Below are 9,383 nucleotides of genomic sequence, written 5' to 3' on the forward strand. Positions count from 1 at the left end.
ATATCCATCAAGCATAGTGGTGAATGACTGTAATCCCAGCTCTTGGGAGGCTCAGGCAGGAGGCTCACCATGAGTTCAAGGCCAGCCTGGGTTATATAGTGAGTTTAAGGCCACCTTCCACTACACAGTGAGACTCCATCTGAAAAGAAAATTTAATGTTCACAAAAGTTTTAATCAAAATGTCTCACTACTATTGGACTCTTTCAATATTTTAATTTTAGTTATTTTATTAATGCATATTATACAGAATAGTAGGCTTCATCTATATAAATTCATATGTGTATGAAGTAACATCACTCTATTTTTTTCACCCTCCCAATATATCCTTCTCTTTTCTTCTCTTGCCTTCGTGGTCCCCTTCTTCTCTAAATGTCATTTATTTAATTTTGTCATTGCTTGCTCTTTTGCAACATTTTATAGATTCCACATATGGGAGAAAACATGCAACATTTGATTTTCTGAGTCTGACAAATTTCACATGGCATCATGATCTTCAATTTCATCTTTCTTCCTGAAAATAATGTAATATTTTTGTTCTTTACAGGTGAATAATAATCTCTTGGTTAAATATGCTACATTTTTATTCATCTATTTATGGGAACTTGTGCTATTTCCCCAGTTTAGTCAAGGTGAATTTTTTAGTAATAAACATGAGTACAGAGGTATCACTACAAAATGCTGATTTAAATATTTTCAGAATCCATCAAAGTGTGGTATAGTAGATTAAAAGGAAGCTCTTGCTTTTCTTTTCAGAGTGACCTGTATGTTTATTTCTAAAATGGTTATAGTATTTACATTTCTACCAGATATGTACTAGGTTTCAGTTTTTACTGCATCCTTATCAGAATTTAATTTTTGTTATTCTTGATAATGGCCATTTTGATTGCGGTAACATGGATTCTCACTGAAGCTTTTATGTGCATTTCTCTAATGCTAAATATGGTGAACATCAATTCATACTTTTTTTTGATAATATGCTATAGTTTGTGTATAGGGATCCCGCAAAAGCCTCATGCAGTCATGGGAAGTTTGTGATTGATTACTGTGGGTGTGGGTGCTGCACTCACCCTGGGGAAGGTAATCTGTATTACAATGTGAGGAGTGGAGAGGGGCTAGCTAGCTGCTGGGGCTGCTGCCAATCCCTTTGCTTCTTCACTTTTTACTGTCTTCTGCCACCATGAAGGGGTGCTCTATGTCATGTGCCACACTGCCTTGGAGCCTTGAGTATAGAATGAAACCTCCCCTAACCATAAGCTAAACAAACCTCTCCTTCCTTTATTTTGGATGTCAGATACTTTGTTCCAGCAATGAGAGAAGAGTAACTGTGACAGAATCTTTCTTTCACTCATTTCCCTACTTATCAATCAAGTTTTTTCAGTGTTATATTCCTTTCATTCTTTGTGTATCCTAGATATTAATTGTTTGTCAGAAGTACAGCTAGGAAGGATTTCTCTCCCCTTCTGCAGGTTGTCTTTTCATTCTATTCCTTGTTTTTACTGATGAGAACATGTTTTTTTGTCTGTTTGTTTTGTATTTCTGAGGATCAAATAGATAATAATACTAACACTGAGCTACCTCATCAGTCTTTTTTCTAAAATTTTATCTTTAACATTTTGATACAGTGTCTCACTAAGATGTCCAGGATTGCTTTGAATTTGAAATCCTTCTCCTGAGGCCTCATGAGTAACTGTGGTTATGGGCATGCACCTCTACAACTGGATATAGAAGCTTTTTAGTTTGACGCAGTTCCATTTGTTAACTTATGCTATTATATATTTTGCTAGTGGTATATTATGCACTTGTCTTTGTCTGTGTCTATTACTTCAAGTGTTTCTCTTATGTTTTCTCCCATCAGTTTCAAAGTACCAGGTCTATCAGTTCCTTTATCCATTTTGAATTAATTTTTGTACAATACAAGAGTTAGAGATCCAGTTTTAGTATTCTACATATAGATATCTAGGTTTGAAAGCAATGATTTTAAGACACTGTTATTGCTCCCAGAGTCATTTGTTTAAAAGGCTATTTTGTCTTCTATGCATGTTTTTGTTCCCATTTTCACGAATCAGATGGTTCAGTTTCTGCTTCCTCTATTATACTTCAGTTACCTATTTGTTAGTTTTTGAAATAGTACTATGCGGCTTTTATTACTACAGCTTTCTACTATGCTTTGAAATTAAATATTGTGATCCCACAAGTTTTTGTTTTTTACTGAGGATATTTTTGGCTATTCTGAGTCTTTTGTGCTTGCATATGAACAGCAGGTTTTTTTTTCTCTACTTCCATATTGTCATTGTTTTTCTGATGGGAAATATTTGAGTAGGTTTATTGCTTATGAAAATATAGCCATTTAATAATATTAATTCTGCTGATACTTTAAAAAGAGAAGTGTGTAAATTTTCTCATAGCTTCTTCATTTTTAAACTTATTATTCTTTAATTTCCATTGATCTTTTATCCTCTTTTTAGTTTTTGTTGCTGTTTTGAAGCTGTTGCCAATATATATATATATATATATATATATATATATATATATTTTTTTTTTTTTTTTTTCCCGGAACCGGGGATTGAACTCAGGCCCTTGTGCTTGCCAGGGAAGCGCTTATTCCACTAAGCCATCTTCCCAGCCCCAAAAATAAATTTATGATGCTATTGTCAATGCTCCTTCCAAATAGGAAGTCTATGTGTTTCATATTCTTGCTGTATTCTGCCACTTTTCTGAATGCATCAGAAATAAAATTCTTCCTGTGAAATTTTAGGCTCTTTGAATTAAAGAACCATCTTGTCTGCAAATTGCAGTAATTAAATTCTTTTCCTATTTTTAATTATTTCTCTTGCCTAATTATGATGACTAAATTCCGATGACTAAATTAAACAAGACAAAGAGAGTTGAAATCTATCCCTTATTTAAGAGGAAATAGTTTCAAAATTTTCCACTCCATAAGATGTTTTTTTTTTTGCAAATAACTTATAATATGTTGACTTATGAACTTCATACTTCCTTCAAGTTTTTATTGTGAAAATATGTTGAATTTTGTCATCGGATTTTTCTGTACCTATTGAGATGATCATGTGATAGTTTTCTCCTTGATTCTATTTATGTTGTTTATTCCATTTATGTGAGTATGTATGAATTTATAGGCATTCTTGCCTCTGTAGGATAAAATCTACTTGATTATGTGATAAGATCCTTTTCATGTATGCTTCATTGATTTTTACAAGAATGTTACTAAGAAGTTTTTTGTTTATATTCTATTGGCTTGCTATACTTTTGAAGATATGAAGACATTATCCAGGTTTGATATTTAGGTATTACTGCCATCACAGCAAAAAGTTGAAAGAATTTCTCCCCTATTTCATGGAATAGTTTTAGAAGAATTGACACAAATTCTTCTTTAAAGGTATTGTAAAATTCACAACAAAACCACCCTCAACATTCATATTACTTTTTTGTAAGGTATTTTAGTACTTTTTCAGCTTCTGCTTTCTATTGATGTAATGAGATAGTCTCTAATTTCTTGGTTAATTTTGATAGGTTGTATATACTTAAATGTATCCATTTAAGTCTTCTAACCTATTAGAATATAATTTTTAAAATAGTTCTCTATAACGTTCTAGATTTCAATGCTATCTGTTTGAGTATTACCTTTTATGCATTAATTTTGTTAGTTGGGGTCCTCTTTATTTTCTTTCATTTTGTTAAAGATTTAACCACTCTCTTTACTTTTCAAATAACAAAATATTTGTTAAGTTCATTTAGTTCCCATTTCACTAATTTCAGATTTGGTATTTACTACTTCTTTCCCTCTGTTGGTTTTGAATCTGGTTTTACTTGCTTTTATAACACCTTAAGATCATATATTGTGTACTTGAGGTCTCTCAGATTTCTTAATCTAGGCATTTATAGTTATAAATTTTCTTCTTATTCCTTCTTTTCCTGTGTCACACAGATTCTGGTAAGTTCTGTTCTCAGTATCATTACATTCTATATATTTTTAAATTTCATCACTAGTTTCTTCAATAAATAGCTGACTTTAATAACATATTCAATGATCTTTTATTTATGAGGATTTTGAGTTTCCTCTTTTTGATTTCTAACTTCATTCCATTTTGATATGATAGGCTGCATAGGACTCTTTATTTTTGTTGACTTTTCTTATGACCTAAGATATGATCTACTTTAGAGAAAATTTGTGAGCTTCTGAAAAGAATGAGTTATCTTGTTGAATAAAACACTGCAAATATTTATCACTATGTCTATCTGTTCTACTGTATAGTATCTATGCCCTGCTGTGACTCATTGGAGTACTTCTGTCCTGTTTTGTTAAGTAGAGTTTGTTTATGGAATTGATGGAATTGGGTGTGCCTACACTCAATATGTGTGTGTGTGTGTGTGTGTGTGTGTGTGTGTGTGTAGACATCTTGGTAGTTTGTTCTTCTTATCACTACGTAGTGAACATTCTTTGACACTTCTGAGTGAGTTCATTGTAAGTCCGTTTTATAAATGCAGATTCTCATGCTTGACTTAGGATAATATTGTATAAAATACAACTTTGTATCTTTATATTTTCAGTCTGGTTGTCCATCAAGATGTGATTTCTTTCTTGCCGACAGGATATATTGGAGTCTTGTTCCTTTTATTTTATTTTATTGAGAAACAAATATCAATGTGACAGTTTCAAGACTGATCAATAGGACATTCTCAATAATTAATACATTGTATACTGTTATTTTCTTAGTGGTTACCCATAGTACAAGAAACAGACAGGATATTCTGTCCAAACATTATTACCACAAATCTTTCTTCTCACTGAATTAAGCGAAAGTAGCTGTGTATCTATCCTAACTATACTGAGTATATGAATGCAAAATAGTCCTTCCTTGTATCCCCTTTTTTTGCTTAGTCCTGTCACAGATGGAAATTCTATTGACATATAAATACTATAGGTGTTTGAATCCAGCAAAAGAAAAATCCAACACAGTCCAGCAGTCCACAATAGTCATGGGTTATCAGCAGAAGTTGTTGACTAGAGCCTTTTACAACTCAGCATATTAAAATAGCTTTATATTATATACCTCATTTTTATACTTTTCTCCTGGATGGTTAAGAACAAGATAAAGCAAGACATATATAACAAAAAATGTAACTTTTCTATCTGGTAATGTCAGTGAAGTCCCCTCAGAATTTATCCTGTAACCCTGTGCTGCACTTTGTAGATGCTTTGTCAGTGTCAGCCATGAGGATGAGTCACGGCCATTGCTTGAACAATTTGCTCTCTGGGAAAGCCTGAGAGAAATTTTTCTCTCCATGTGACTCTCCTAAGGCACACTATATCATTGATCATATTCCTCTGTGGCTCATTATTTCCTTGATCAGAAAATATGCGGCACAACTGAGTTACATGATGTTACACTATGGGTTCTCCTGTGACCTAAGTCTTCACTGACCTTGAAAGGCTAGGTCCAAAATGTTGGCATACCTTGCAGCTCTTCTTTTTCTCCAACTTTTGATCTGCAAACTGAGGTTGTTATCCCTCCAGAAGAGAAGCTTATCATTACACTGCAACATATGCAGTTTGGTTTAACATAACTATCTGTCTAAATACAAAAAATCTTAGGCATAATGTAGAAAACGTATTTTCCATCAAGTAGTGATGTGTTGAACTTTAAGTCCTTACAGAATATGAAGAAAACAAATATTAAAAAGTAGGAATAAGCACATATATTTTCACAGAAATTTAGAAATCTAACCACATACAGCATTGTGGCAGAACAGTCCTGTGACATTTTTTTTCTTGTGTCTTTTTTTTAAATTTATTACCCATTAAAACAAACTTTTACTTGTGAGACAGTATGGTAATACTTGATATGTCATGACAAGAAGTATGTATTTAGAGGAGCAGAATGACAGGCATTCCAAGCATTACCCTTCTATTACACATTGTTATCTTCAGTAAAGTTGCTTGGTTCACAGGTATCAGCATATATAGTTAGTCAGGATGAGAATACTACCAGTTAACAGCTAGTTACAAAAATTCTGCTGATGTTTCTCAGGATCAGTGCCTTGCCTATTTTGTGCATACAAATGTATGGCTTTGACCCTCTCTTGTTCCCCAGCTTTTATCTTTATCCTCTCCTCATTGTGCAATCCTCAAGTTCTCACTTTCCTTTTAGTTTTATTATACCTTTTTATCTGTATTTCTTCTTTTGATTTCTTATACTAGGGAGACTACACTATATTTACACATGTGGGTCTGGTTTATTTCACTTATGAGTATATCTTCAATTGTAATCCACTTAAATATAAATGTTCTAAGCTTATCAGTCTTTATAGCTGAGTAATACTCCATTGTATGAAAATATCACAATTTGTCAACCATTCTTCATGTGATGGGCATCTTGGTTGTTTAAAAGATTTGACGATCACAAATTGTGCTGCTAAAACATAGGTATACATATATCACTATGATATGACGCTTTCAGTTCCTTCAGGAAAATTTCCAGCAGGGCTAGCTGGCTTGAATGGGATTCCCAGTCCTAATTTCTTAAGGAGTCTCCACACTGATTTCCATAATGTTTGCACCAGTCTCCATTTCCACCAGCAGTGGAGAAGGGTTCCTTTTCCCCACATCCTCTCCAATATTTGTTTTTGGATGATTTTTTTATGATAGCCATTCTTTCTGGGGTGAGATGGCATTTCAGTGTTGTTATTTTATTTTTTATTTTATTGAGAAACAAATATCAATGAGACACTTTTCAAGCTGACTAATAGGACATTTTTAATAATTAATATACATTGCACACTGCTATCTTCTCAGCGGTCATCCACAGCACAAGAAGCAGCCATGACATCCTGTCCAAACACTGCTACTACAAATCTTTCCTCTCACTGAAACAAGCAAAAGCATCCATACATCTATCTTAACTATTCTGTATATACACATACAAAATGGTCCTTCCTCTTTATCCCCCCTCTCCATTTCAATCCTGTCTGCGATGGGTATTCTATTGGCATCTAAATATTATAAGTGTTTGAATTAATCAAAACAATCCAATGCAGTCTGACAGTCCACAATACTGGGAGTTTCTCCGCAGAAGCTTTTGACTACAGCCTTTTATAGCTCAGTAGAGTAATATGACTTTACTTCACATACCTCGTTTTTATATTTTTCTGCTGGATGATTAAGACCAAGATAATGTAGGAACTATATAGCAACAAATGTAACTTTTACATGTGATAATGTCAATCAAGTTTCTTCAGGATTTATTCTGTAATCCTGCACTGAACTTTGTAGATCCTTTGTCAGTGTCACCATGTGGATGAATCACGGCCAATGCTGGAACAATTTGCTCTTAGTGTAGTTTTAATTTGCATTTCATGGATGGCTAGGGGTGTGGAGCATATTTTCATGTATTTATTTGCTTCTTTAATTTCATCCTCTGAGAAGTGTGTGTTCATTTCGGATGCCCATTTCTGGATTGGGCCTCAAAATTTAGTGGCCCTAATGTATTTTATTTCTTATTGAAGATGTCCTATTAATCAGCTTGGAAAGTGTCGCATTGATATTTGTTTCTCATTAAAATAAAATAAAAAGAAATAAATTCTAAAGAGCAGACTTTTGATTGAGTGCTTATTAGTTAAGATTTTTTCAAAATTTGTGGGTTGTCTTTTCACTTTCTTGGTAATTTCTGTTGATGTGCAAAAATTTCTCAATAAGAGTTTTTCGCAGCTCTTAATTCTATCAAGTGTTCCCTGTGCAATTTAATATTTGTTCTTGAACTCTTTGTCTACCCCTATGTCTTCAAGTGTTCCTCCTACTTTCTCTTCCAGGAGATTTAGTGTTTCTGTTTAGAATAGTGCATGGTTGTAGATCTCAGTCAAGTTTTAGTTTTCAGCATGTAGAGAGCCAGTTTTACCAGCACCATTTTTTAAAAGAGGCTAGCTTTCTTCCAGTGAATATGTTTGGCCCCTTTGTCAAAGATCAGGTGACAGATTGTATTTGTAGAAGCCTCTGCATCTTCTAATCTATTCAATAGATCCTCAGCTCTATTTTGTTGCCAATACCATGTTGATTTTATAACAATATCTTTGTAGTATAATTTCAAGTCAGGAATTGTAATGCCTCCTGCCTTGTCTTTGTTGCTCACGATTTTCTTTGCTACTCTAGGTCTTCTCAGGTTCCAAATAAATTTTATGAATGATTTCTCTAGGTCTGTGAGGTATGTTGGTGGAAGTTTCATAGGGATTGCATTAACTTTGCACAACAATTTTGGGAGTATACCCATCTTCACAATGTTGCTTCTGCCCATCCAGGTGCAGGGAATATCTTTCCATTTTCTGAAATACTCTATGTGTTTTTTCAGAGTACCGCAATTGTCCATGAAAAGATCTTTGACTTCTTGGATTAAGTGAATTCCAAGGTATTTCATTTTCTGCAGTGCTACTGTAAAAGATATTGTTTCTCTTGTTTCCCTCCCAGTGTGTTTGTTATCTGTGTAGAGGAATATTATTAACTTTTGAGTATTGACTTTGTATCCTGCTATGGTATTAAATTTGTATATCAATTCTAGTAGCTTGTTGGTGAAATTACTTGGGTCTCGCAAGTAAACTATACTGTAATCTTCAAATAATGATAATTTAACTTCTTTATGTATTCTAATTCCTTTAATTTCTCCTTCTTTTCTAATGGCTCTATCTAATGATTTCAAAACTATATTGAATAGGAGGTGTAACAGAGGACATCCTTGTCTTATACCAGATCTGAAAGTAGAAGATTTCAGTTTTTCCCCATTTACAGTTACTTTAGCCATTGGGTTGTCATAGATGATTTTATCAAATTGGAGGCGAGGCTTTCTATTCCTATTTTTTGTAGGACTTTGAAAAAGAATGAGTGTTGGACATTGTCAAAAGCCTTTTCTGCATCAATTGAGATGATCATGTGGTTTTTACATTTCACTCTATTAATATAGTGTATTACATTTATAGATTTTTCAAATATTGAACCATCCTTGCATCCCTGGGATGAATCCTACCTGGTCTTGGTGTATGATCTTCTTGATGAATTGCAGTATTCTATTTGCTAGAATTTTGTACAGAATTTTGGCATCTATGTTCATGAGGGAGAATATCCTGTAGTTCGCTGATTTAGTTGTTTCTTTCTCTGGTTTTTTAATCAGTATATTACTTGCCTCCATGAATGATTTTGAGAGGACTGCTTCCTTTTCAATTTCATTGAAGAGTTTGAGTTGTATAGGGACTATATATTCTGTAAATTTCTTTTAGAATGCAGCTATGTATCCATCAGGTTAAGGACTTTTCTGTGGCGGCAGTCTTTTTTTTAAATTTTGTATTTCATTGGCTGTTGTTGGCTTATTGAGAGTTGTTAT

This window comes from Octodon degus, unplaced genomic scaffold, assembly GCF_000260255.1.
Source record: "Octodon degus isolate 3935 unplaced genomic scaffold, OctDeg1.0 scaffold00103, whole genome shotgun sequence".
Classification (NCBI taxonomy): Eukaryota; Metazoa; Chordata; class Mammalia; order Rodentia; family Octodontidae; genus Octodon; species Octodon degus.